The sequence below is a fragment of the Cebus imitator genome, unplaced genomic scaffold (genome assembly GCF_001604975.1).
Source record: "Cebus imitator isolate Cc_AM_T3 unplaced genomic scaffold, Cebus_imitator-1.0 Scaffold229, whole genome shotgun sequence".
Taxonomy (NCBI): Eukaryota; Metazoa; Chordata; class Mammalia; order Primates; family Cebidae; genus Cebus; species Cebus imitator.
In genome coordinates, this window is record NW_016107544.1 from 3,013,663 (window position 1) to 3,026,234 (window position 12,572).

General features: G+C 39.7%; 1 protein-coding gene and 1 long non-coding RNA gene across 5 annotated transcripts in view; one reads left to right on the forward strand and one right to left on the reverse strand.

Annotated features, from left to right (window-relative positions):
• ABCA5 (ATP binding cassette subfamily A member 5) overlaps positions 1 to 5,988 on the reverse strand; it is a 96,098-nt gene extending 90,110 nt beyond the window's left edge. For 2 of the 4 annotated variants that reach the window (XM_017497359.2, XM_017497360.2), the window contains exon 1: positions 5,784 to 5,988. The gene's annotated coding sequence lies outside the window, so the exon portion shown is untranslated. Of the gene's footprint in view, positions 1 to 5,721 lie in introns of all 4 variants that reach the window. The other 2 variants (XM_037727420.1, XM_017497358.2) reach the window with 2 other exon arrangements.
• A 99-nt stretch (positions 5,989 to 6,087) lies between these two features.
• The window catches only part of LOC119466795, a 21,044-nt gene continuing 14,559 nt past the window's right edge, over positions 6,088 to 12,572 (forward strand). Inside the window, exon 1 of the long non-coding RNA XR_005195275.1 lies at positions 6,088 to 6,202. This is a non-coding gene — a long non-coding RNA (uncharacterized LOC119466795). The remainder of the gene's footprint in view (positions 6,203 to 12,572) is intronic.

The following is a 12,572-nucleotide window of genomic DNA, read 5'->3' on the forward strand; positions in this document are numbered from 1 at the left end:
ATGTGGCTATAACTCTCACTGGTATGGTAATCACAAAGGCCCCTCTCTTCACCCCATCCTCTACTCTTTTGCAGGATCTGGAATGCCAAAGGACAATACTGACTATCCGAACAGGGAGTTAGGTGGGAAAACTGGGATGAGGGAAGAATATGAGAAGGCAGTATTTTGCTATACTGAAGAACACCCAAAAATAAAGGGTTAGTAACTTGAGATGGGAGCAACTCTTGTGGATGAAAGAATGAGGTTTCCTGAAAGAAATGTGGAAATCCACACAGCAGAGGTGACATGAAAGTGGTGTTCCTGACAGAAGTGTATATCAGAAAACAAGGGTGCAAAGTTACAAGAGAAGAATGACCAGAAAGGGGACATCTATGAAGGGTTTGACTTATCAGGTCAAACCCTTTTCTTGGGACACAAGAAACCCCATATTTAGCATGGAGCTATACATTTCCTCTTTCTATACTAAAATTCCAAAATTTTACAGCTTTATGTGATGGTTTTTGGAAGAATAAGAGAAAAAGGTAGTAAAAAGTTGTTTGCCCTACCCCAAGTTTAACGGTTTAAGTTTAATTGGCTCTAAGTAGGAACAGCTCTACAGACAATATCTGGGAGTTAACTCAGCAGCTGAGTTAATACAAGACCAAAGGGTTCCAACTCAAAATCTTACCAATAAAATACTTTAAAAACTCTTTAGCAAAGCCAATTCTTAGCTGCTAAAGAAAAATGGCAAAAAGAGAAATAAGGGATCAAAAAAAATTTTTTTAAGTTATTTTCCATTGTTCCACAGCACACCTGAGAAACATGCTAAGTTTGTTGTAGGGCTTTAAATAATAATTAGATGAGTTTTAAACGCCTAACATCTCTAAAGATGTAATCAATTTAACTTTCCTAAATAAATAATTTCTGAAATAAAATAATTTATACTAAATCCAATAAATTGCAAGAAAATTGAAAGCCCACTAAAGCCCATCTTCTTTTTCTAACGTATTATTTGACTTAAAGACCAGGAATAGCATAATCTAAATTTCAATATCAAAAATTCCCTTCTTAATTCACTTAAAATTTACTTAAAAGTACTAGTCACTACATTCCAAGTCCTATGGAACATATTTCACATCACTAAAAGTAATAAAAATGTACATAACCTTTAGAAATAATTGTTAGAGAAAAATTATTTAGGATGCATGAGTTTGTTTTAATTAAAATAAGAAATTTGAAAGTTATAAAGCATTTTTTTAAATCTAAGGTAGTTCTACCGTTACACTTATTGCCTTTGCTAAAAGCAGTGCTTTGTTTATAAGAGACTCTCCCTTTCCCCTGCCCCCCTAAAGAAACTCCATCACTTATCTAATGATACCATTATCTCTTTCAAATATTTTTTGTTAGTAAAACAACTCATTGCACAGCAGAGGAGGAACTAAATATCTGTGGAATAAACAATCCATTTATTATGTAGCAGGTAAAATAACCTTACAATTTTTAAATTATTTTTACATATATAGGCCTAATTAAAAAATATATCCATGTTTATTTCTGTGAGAAAGAATTAAGATTATATCCTATAAAATACATAAGTTGAGTCATCCCAATGTTTAGAGCCATCCTGATAAGAAACGTGGTCAGTCACCTTCTTAGCATCCTTGAAGGATTTCCAGAAAGGCTAGCTGAAAATATATTCCTTACCTCTAACAAATGACTGTTAGAGGTTACTTCTTATCCACCTAAGCAAATGTAACAGAAAATGGATAGTCTGTCTACTTGGGGCTTCTAAACGTTGTTTAGCCCTGAGGAAGGGTGACTTTGGAAACTGGCTTGACCTCTTAATTACTGACCTTTTGTTATATATGAAATTCCTTCCTTATTTTCTTGTTCCTAGCTCAGACCAGATGGTGCCAGGGATAAAAGTCCCCTTGACCATGATAAAAAACCCTTTGACCATTACATCCTTAATGTGAAATGTTAAATATATCCTTCCCCAAAAAGGAAACACTGCCTATAACTAATTGAATTGCTCTAACTATGTACTAACCTTGTATGAAAAATGATGTAACCCAGACCTAACCATCCCCAGACCTTGCCTATGTAAAGGACTCTCCAATCTCTCTATTTTGTTGCATTTACCCCACCCTTTAGGAGTCTGTGTCCTCCTATGTGACCATCCTCAAATTTTATGCTCAAATAAACTCAATGTTTAATCATATTGCCTAAATGTCATTATTAACATTGACATGGAGCTGATTATCACTCCTTTGTTCTACCTCTATATCCAGTAAATATAACTGTAACTGCAGTAACTATACCCTGTCACCATTAATTTATTAATTTGTTTTCATCTTGAACTTGACCATGAGATCCTTGATGAAAAAAACACTGCCTTATATATCTTTGCTTCTCTACCACCAATGGAAATATTATAACCAATATCATCTTACCACAGATTCCTCTATCAAGGCTTCCTGAGAGTCGTTAAAGATCAAGGAGTACAAACTATGATGAAAGAGGTAGGGGTCTAAATCCAACCCTCAGAATGTTGGGCACAGCCCATGAGCTAACACTGTGTCTACATTTATAAATGGTTGAAAAAAAGAAAGAATAATATCTTGTGATGTGCAAGAATTATAAGAAATTCAAATTTCAGTGTCTATAAATACAGTGTTATTGGAATACAGCCATGCTCATTCATTTATGTATTATCTATGACTGCTTTTGTGCTACAACAGTAAAGTTATTGAGACCATACCATGTGCAAAACCCAAAATATTTACTATCTGGCACTTTACAAAAAAAGTTTGCCAAATCCTGTTATAGGTTTAAAAATGAAGAAGAGGGAAAGTGAGAAAAGTGGCATATTCACTTAACATTTACTGAAAGATTTACACATCCAACATTATGAGGCAAAAAAAGTTAGACACTATCACTAACTTTGCAGAGAGATAAAATTTAATATAATGTGATAAGAGGGAAAGAGCTTGGAAAGGAGTAGAACAGAATTTCCAGGCAGAAAGAAAAGAAAGCTAAACTCCCAAACAAAAGGGCCTCCTGACTTTTGTAAAGAACAGGGAAACCTGCGATATGGCAGAGGCATAAAGCAAAGTGAACTGGAGCATGGGGTGCTGATGTATGTTCTAGATAACATGGTAAAGGCAGGCATTGGGAATGCATTATGAAGTTTCTGGTATGCAAAATTAGACACCTTAATTTGTGCACTCATATCTTTCCTCCATTGTACTTTTCACATCTACGAGTTGTTTAATTTCCTAGTAATCACATATTTCACTAGTCCATCACTCTCCCAATCCACAAATCTCCAAAGTTTCCATCTGTAGGATCACCCTCAGATTATGACCTTGAATCCTACTTTACTGAGAAAACTGAAGCAATTAAAAGAAATTTCCAAAATCCACCATGAAGTAGTGTTATACATTTCAACGATGTGCCATTTCAGCCTAAACAGAAGACTGATTTCACTACAACTTTGAACCACAAAAACTTAAATACAATCTAGTATTAGCTATACTTTTCAACAAAGATTTTTTGGAATGAGAGACTAGGAACATCTCAGGCACATGAAATAAAGTCCTGCTTAGCTACATCATTTGCTTCTCAATCAATAAAATAAAACACTATAAAATATGCCTTTTAACCTAAAAAGAGATAAATTATAAATGCTCTCTTCTTCTCTATTGCTTTAAATTTTACTGAAAGTGATGCAATAATAAAACAAAATGCAGTCAGGTGCAGTGGCTCACGTCTGCAATCACAGCAGGAGGGTGGCTTGAGCCCAAGAGTTTGAGGTCAACCTGGGCAACATGGTGAGACACTGTCTCTACCACCACCACCACCACCAATAACAACAACAAAAGCAAATTAGCCAGGTGTAGGGGCATGCAACTACTGGTCCCAGCTACTTGGGAGGCTGAGGTGAGAGGATCATTTGAGCCTGGGAGGTCCAGGCTGCAGTGAGCCAAGATCCTGCTACTGTACATCAGCCTGGGTGACAGAATGAGACCCTGTCTTTAAAAAAAAAAAAAAAAAAAGAATCAAAGAAAGAGAAAAATCCTAGTTGTCAATATAATTTAACCTAAATTTTATGACAGTGTTTCCTGCTGAAGGAGAAAATAACAATGCAGTGGTACACAGATGACAAATCATCCAATAAATTTTCTTATACATAATAGGTTCATAAAGCTTGTCCTTAGAACTATTTTTAATCCAACTAATTCACATACTAGAAAAGAACGACTTAGTACAATATCATAAAATTCTTTTAAACAATCAGCTTCTCAACTAAACTCAAGGACAGAGATTATAAATTGTATTCATATCGGTACTTTTGTCATGCGGTATAGTATCTGGAATGTAAAAGACATGCAACAAACCAGCCTGGACAATATAGCAAGACCTCGTCTCTAAAAAACAAATAAAAAATTAGCTGGGCACAGTGGCACATGCCTGCAGCCCCAGATACTCAGGAGGCTTCCTTGAGCCGAGACGTTAAAAGCTGCAGTAAGCTGTGATCGCACCACCACACTACATCCCAAGACCCTGTCTCTTCAAACATAAAAGACATGCGATAAACATGTAATGTACTAATAAATTTGCTTATAATGAATGTTAAGATTTCCCTACACTAAATCTGTTTGAAAGGAAATACACTTAAACAGCATATGTTCAAAGATTAACACCTCTTTAGTTTGATTTTAACACAAATACACCCAAAGCCCTACCTACCCTAATAATGTTCCCTCCTATGGAGTCTTCCCTAAAGCACATACAATATTGCTCTTCGGACAACCACAAAATACAGTGGATAAAGCACCAGAATTAGCATCTGGCATCACTGGGTTGGAATCCCAACTCTACCCTTTTACTAGTTGAGACCTTAACAAGTTACTTAACCTCTTTGAGGCCCATTCTCCACATCTGCCCAACTGGAATAACCCCTCCAACCCTACAGGGTCGCTGTCAAGAATTAAAAGAGCTACCACCGAGCCTGGCTCAAAGCTGTAGTCTAGCAAATACTTTTCCCCGTCTTAGTTTCCTTCAGAACGCCCTCGGAGAAGGTAAACGTGGTTATTATCTTCATTATCTTCGGACATCTTTCCAAAATGTTAAGTCGAAGCCTAAGGAGCCCAGGAGAAAGCCTCCTTCAGCTATTACCGACTGGAGCCTTCCCAGCTTTCCGATCCACTTAAATATTTCCGTGCCTGGAGCTCCTATTTGCGTTTTAGGATCAGGGAATTTCCCTCCCAAACTGTGTCGTGAGATCTGCACATTTTCTTCTCAGCCCTTTTTTAACACACAAGGTAAAGATCCGCGCGTAACCCCTCGGGGAAGAAAGAGCAAGGGCTCATTATCCAGCTGTTCGGACGGAAATGTACATCAATATTTTTCTTCTCTCCCTAACGCTGCTAAGAGTGGAACGACAGCGTCCAGCCAAAGGCAGTGTCGCGATGTCCCACGGCCGGACCTGGTCCCAGGGGAGCCTCGCAGCGCCCCGGCCCCAGGACCCCGACCCTCTCACGCCCGCATCCTGAGCGGCGCTCCCACCGCATCCTCGAGGCTGGCAACCCGCGCTTCCCGGGAGCTGAGGGATGTCTGTTTTCCTCAGCTCGCCGCCTCGGCCCGCTGCCGAGCCCGCTTCACCCCACGACCTCAGACGCCGGACTCCCCTTCCCTCCCCGCCGCCCCTCTCTCGCCAGCCCCTCCTCGACCCCTCACTCCCTCAGGGACGGCTGCCCCAGGGTGGCCTCAAGCGCCGCCGCCCGCGACGCCCTCCTCACCTCAGGGCCGGAACCGCAGCGCGGTCAGGCCCGGACGCGCTCAGTCTGGGGACCCAGTGCGGGTGACAGGGCTGGGATCCGTGTGAGGACGCGGCCGCGCGCAGCCGCGCGCCCCTGGTTGAAGCAGAGCCTACAGCGCGCCGGCCAGCGAGGGAAGCTCGCGGCACCGAAGTCGCGCTCGCCTCCTTTCAAGCGCCCCTGAGGACCGAGCTTCTGGAAAACGCGGCTCCGCGCACGGGCGCGCTCCCGACGCACGCAGGCAAGCAGCGCGCCGGGCAGAGGAGCGCGCCCGAGGGCGGGGCGAGCGGTGGCGCGCGGCTGTCCGGCGTCCCTGAGCCGCTAGAGCCGGGCCTCGAAGCGCTTCCCCAGAGCCTTCCGCGCCTGGGATTTGCGGGGATCTCGCCATGCACTTTCTTGAGGTACGGGCAAAATCCACGGGCGCGGGTCTCAGTGGTAAACCTGCCGCCGCCTAGCGGGTGACCTTGGCTCACGGCCTCTCTTCAGCTGCCTCGCCCAGTCACGTCCCCTGTTAAGCACCCTTGCCATCTGTCTCCTGGCGTTTGGATGGGCCTCTCTGAACGCGTTGTGAGTCCTCCGCAGCCCCTCTCCCTCCCGCCGCAGCGGCTGGGGTACTGTGGTCCCTTTTCCGTAACTCCTGCCTCTCCTCCCCAGCCCTCTCATTCGCCCTCACACCCCGACCTGGGACGTCCTCCCACTTGAGGGTGCTTGTAGTTCGCGGAGTGTCCTCATCTAAGTCTGGGAACGCGGCAGATCCTGAATTTTCCAAACGGCCTGAGACACAGGACATCTCATCTGTGAGAGACTGGATACTGCACCTACTGTGCTAAAAATATAATCTGGTGTTTCGAGTTTCATTATTCAAAGTGACCTAAATAGGGCCAAAGGTATTAACACTAACATTACATATTTTCCTCTCCAGATTTCTGCATGGTCACACTCCTTTGCACACAGACTTTTTTTTTTTTTTTTTTTTTCTGTCAATCCTGTGTACATCACGTTTTGTTTTTGTTTTTTTACTTGTCTTTGTTTTTTCTGCTTCTCGAATTTAAACGAGATCTCCCCGACATACACTCTGCTTTCTAAATGCTTAGGGGGAAAAAGAATCAAGGCGTAATTAGGTTTTACTTATCTTATGGAATATGAATTAAATAGAAAATTCAAAGAGGTTCGTCAGAATCCTTGATGATTAAAACAGTGGTCCCAACCTTTTTGTCACCAGGGAGGGACCAGTTTCATGAAAAACAATTTTTCCAGGGGAGGGAGGGTGGTTTTACGATGATTCAAGCACATTATATTTACTGTGCACTTTATTATTAGTACATTGTAATATGTAATGAAATAATTATACAACTCACCATAATGTAAATTCAGTGGGAGCTCTGAGCTTGTTTTCTTGCAACTAGACAGTCCCATCTGGGGGTGATGGGAGACAGTGACAGATGATCAGGCATTAGATTTTCATAAGAAGTGTACAACCTAGATCCCTCACATGTGCAGTTCACAATAGGGTTCTTGCACCTATGACAATCTAATGCCATTGCTGATCTGACAGGAGATGGAGCTCAGGCCATAATACCAGCCATGGGGAGCAGTTTTAAATACAGATAAAGTTTCACTCACTTGCCCTCTGCTCACCTCCTGCTGTGCTGCCTGGTTCCTATCAGGCCATAGACCCCAGTAGCAGTCCATGGCCTGGGGTTTGGGGACCCCTGGTTTAAAAGATCTAGCAGTGAGGGTGGGAGAAACGGAGGTAAGAATGTTCAAGAAACTACACCAAAAAACTAAAGAAAGCATGTAACGAAAGCATGTAACAAAAACTGTTCATGATATATTCTCTTTTTGAAACATCTAGAACGTTTTAGTTATAAATTCTCAATGACCTAGGATTTGGGGCGAAGTAAAGAAATATAGGTCAGGCCGGGCGTGGCGGCTCACGCCTGTAATCCAAGCACTTTGGAGGCCAAGGTGGCCAGATCACCTGAGTTCAGGAGTTCAAGACCAGCCTGACCAACATGGTGAAACTGGTCTTTAAATTAAAGTCAAAGGTAAACATGATTAAAATGTTACTGAACCACACTTTTACCCCAACACTTCTCACTAGTAGCCTTAAACTGCCATAACTTCAGAAGCCTACTCAATTCTACTACTATTCTAGGCATTTGTTTCTTGCATTACTTATCCTTGTAATGTTCTGTGTCATTCATTCTGTCTGCTTATGCTTTTAAAACTCTTGCTTCAAAATGACATGACCAAAACCCAATTCTCTAAAAATCTCATCACCCGAGACAAAATGATATCACTCTCCTCCCAACTGCACACATACTACCATCTTGTTCACATCATTTTATTTATGTACCATCTCTTCAATTAAATTGTAAATAGGCTGAGGATAAGAGCTTTTTCTTGTCTTTTTCTTTTTTTCTTTCTTTGAGACAAAGTTTTGCTCTGTCACCCAGGCTGGTGTGATCACAGCTCACTGCATCCTCTACCTCCCAGGCCCAAGTGATCCTTCTACCTCAGCCTCCTAAGTAGCTGGGACTACAAGTGCATGCCACCACGCAGACTAGTTTTTGCATCTTCTTGTAGAGACAGGGTTTTGCTATGTTGCCCAGGCTGGTCTCAAGCTCCTAAGCTCAAGTGATTCTCCGTCCTTGGCCTCCAAAAGTACTGGGATTACAGGCGTGAGCCACTTCACCCAGCCAAAAGCTTTTTCTTACACCAATTTAAACTTCCAAGTCCTATGCATCATAGTATACAGTAAATATTGTTAATGCCACCAATGAGAAAACACATGTAATAAGCAAGAATATGCACATATTTTCATTTCCCCCACTAAATGTCACCACTCACTCAATGAAATCTACCAACTTATAAAAAGGGAAGATATCAAATTCCTCTTGTAGGATGAATGAGAAAATTATAATGATGATATTGTTTGGCTCTGTGTCACCAACCAAATCTCATCTTGAATTGTAATAATCCCCATATGTCAAAGTTGAGACCAGTGGGAGACAGTTGAATCGTGGGGACAGTTTTCCCCATGCTGTTCTCATGATAGTGAGTTCTCACAAGATTGAATGGTTTTATAAGGGGCTCCCCTCTTCACTCGGCACTCATTCTCTCTTCTGCCGCCCTGTGAAGAGGTGCTTTCTGCCATGATTGTAAGTTTTCTGAGGCTTCCCTAGCCATGTGAAACTGTGAGTCAATTAAACTGTTTTCTTTATAAATCACCTAGTCATGAGTATGTCCTCATGGCTGTGTGAGAACAGACTAATGCAGATGGTAATGTAGTTGTGAGAATAATTTAGCAAAGGGAATACTAAATAAGACCTATTAATAAAAGGATTGCTGCAGATTGATGTGTGGACCATGACATATTTTACTGCCTGTTTGAACAGGCTATTTATCAGACTATTTGTGTCTTGTAAACAATTTAGCCATGTAATCTCAGTCTAAGTTTCTATAGTTACCAGGTCCCAGAACTAAGTAAGCAGTTCAGGGAAGATATTCCTTTCTGAGTTTCTGTATCTAGGAAGGAGAAACAAGCCATACTGATGGGTTGTCATGGTGGAAACCCCAAACCCCACATCTCATTATTAGACAAATAAATCAGATGGGAATACATAAATCATGGGAGTTGTAGATTGAGATTTAACAAGTTGCCTAGCTGTACAAAATTAACAGTGAACCAGAATTTTGACAGTATTTAATGTAGAGTAAGAGAATAAGGCTTGCTACCCTAAATACGAACCTGCAACGTACCCTTCTCCTGCTGGTGAACAATGAATTCTGTTTGTGTTAGTTTTTAATTTGCTAGACATCAAAGCCTTATTTAATGTATACCCTATGCTATTTTTGCCAAAATTAAGAGCAAAATTGTTAAATTGTTGCAGCACCTTTTAAAATATCAAGTTAGTTCATTAATTTACATGATTATAATACATTGAAAATTACATGACTTTTTAAAAATCTATGATTATTAAACACTAGTATTTGTCTTTAAATATTTAACGTTTCTGCAAGGCTAAAAAAAAGATTTCAAGAGAAATGATGTGATTTATCTATTTAGAGTTTAGATATGATTTCAAAGCATTGCAAATTGGCACATTTGTCTAGAATGAGTTAAAACACATAAAGAAATGCAGCTGGGGTGTGGGGCTTAGGATAATAAAATTAAAAAAAAAAAGAAATGCCACCTTGGCTGACAAAGTAGACAGGGAATCAAGTAGCTTTACCGATAAATAGAATTCCAAACTAGCATATCAAATGTGGCTGAAATAGTTATTAAATATCTCAGTAAAATGATTAGTTGATAATTGTTAGAGGGTTATGGGAAGGGGTTGGAGAAGAGAATGACTTCTAAAGGTAGTTTTAGTTTGTTTGATTTTTATTATTACTACTATTATTATTAGTAGTATCATTTTTATTACAACAAAAAGAATTTTAAGTATTTTACTCTTTTTGTTTCTCCAAACAGAAAAAGTAGTGAAAGAAGACTGATATTTGAAGAATGTATAGCCAAATTTGATATTTAAGATTTAACCAACCAAAAAGTATTTATTGTCTAGTATTCCTACTTGGTAAAAACTCTCAACCTTCTAGGTGAACCAAATGAAAAAAAGGTAAAGAAATCAACAATCGTGCTTAGAGTTTTTTAAAAAATAATTTAAAAGCATCAAACAAGGAAGATAATATTTCTTCCACTGTTAAAATATGTGGTGCAAATTATAAAATGCTATAGAGAAATCATTGAGAAATAGAGTTTTACCTGGTAACTTCAAGACAGAAAAGTGGGAAGGTTGGTTTAATGAGAGTGAAGCATTAAAACAGAAGGCAGACAGAAATAAACCTTCATAAATTTGTATAAACATAAAGTTTGTAATTTACCTAAGAGAATAATATAAACATTAAAGAGAAACTTGACTCAATTTTTCTTTTCTTTCCCTCTTCAGTAAAGAAAATGGACTTAACATAGGTAAAGGTGAAACACATAGAAAGAGAACTGAAACTTGAGATAGGTAAGGAAACAGTAAGAAAACACCTATCTGTTTCAAAGAAGTTCATGTTTCCAGGCACAAATTACATCCCACAGCTGTTTACAAGTAACCTAAGATCTATTGCTGCTGATTTCTGAGAAACTGTAAAAAATGAAAAAGGTGATAAATCACCTGCTTAAAAAATGGTAAAAAGGTATACGTTGAAAACTTTAGAACAGAAGAGTAAAACTCCAGAGTCCATACTTAAATGTGTTAGAATTTGGTGGTCAATTGGAACCAGACTGACTAAAATAAGACAAGTCACACTATACTTCTTTATTTGATCTTTGAGAGAAGATGGAATTTTATAGCCATGATATAAATTAATTTCAACAAAGCATTTAATCCAATCCTTCATATCTTTGTGGATGAGACTAAAATAGGGGCCTGATTTAATTATGATTAGGTAAATTCAAAATTAGTTGGATAACTGTACCCTGATTTTTGTACATGCTTTTCATAAATTATATAGGTGAAGAAATTATTCTGGTCAAATCAACAGGTGAAACAAAAACTATATAGCATAGAAAATATGACTGAAGACAGAACCAGAAAACAAAATTATTTTAATAATTTGAACTCTGAGCTAAAGCCTAAAAGATAAAATTTAACAGAAATATATGAAAATTTCTACATTCAAGTTGAAAAATAAAATAGCACAAGTACAAAGTGGGATAGGTTCTAGCTTAGCTATGCAAAAAACATCCAGAGGTTTTAGTGTCTACAAAGATTAATGTGAGGATGGCCTGAAGTTACACCTCGAACACTTCCATTTGAAAATGCTGTCTTTACCTCCCTCCTTTTTTTCAACCCTTGCCACTATTCCCCTGAAATAGGCAGAATAATGAGCCCCACCCCCGCTGTCCTAATCCCTGGAAACTGTGAATATGTTAATTTGTATGGAGATATGGATTTGAGATTGGAGATAGAATTAAGGTTGCTAATTAGCTGATCTTAAAACAGGGAGATTATCCTTGATTCTCAGTGGATGCAATATAATCACAAAGGTCCTTAAAAAGTGAAAGAGAGAGGCAGAAGATGAGACTAATAGAATTATGTGATGGGAGAACTCAATCCGCCACTGCTGGCCGTGAAGACAGAGGAAGGTCTGTGGATGACCCCTAGAATTTGGAAAAGGCCAGAAAACAGATTATCCCGTAGATCCTCCAGGAAGGAACAGAGAGCCCTGGGAACACCTTGACTTTATCCCAGAGATATCCGTGTGTTGGACTTCTATTTGTTTGTTTGTTTGTTTTTGAGACAGGGTCTCACTCTGTCACCTAGGCTGAAGTGCTGACAAAAATCATAGCTCACTACAGCCCCAATCTTCTGGGCTCAAGCGATCCTCCTGCCTCAGCCTCCTGAGTAGCTGGCACTACAGGCGCATGCCACCCACCCAGCTAATTTTTTAATTTTCTGTAGAAATAGGGGTTTACTGTATTGCCCAGACTAGTCTTGAACTCCTGGGCTCAAGCCATTCTCCTGCATCAGCCTCCCAAAGTGCTGGGATTACAGGCACGAGCCACTGTACCCCGCCTGTGTTGGACTTCTAACCTACATAACTGTAACAATAAATTTGTGTTGTTTTAAATCACTAAGGCTGTGACAATTTGTTAGGGAAGCAAGAGAAAAGCTAGTACACTTTTTATAATTTATTTTGCTTCTCTACATTGCAGTTCTGTGCTTATTTAGCAACCAAATTTCCTTTCTTCTCTCCTGTCTTTTTTTTTTT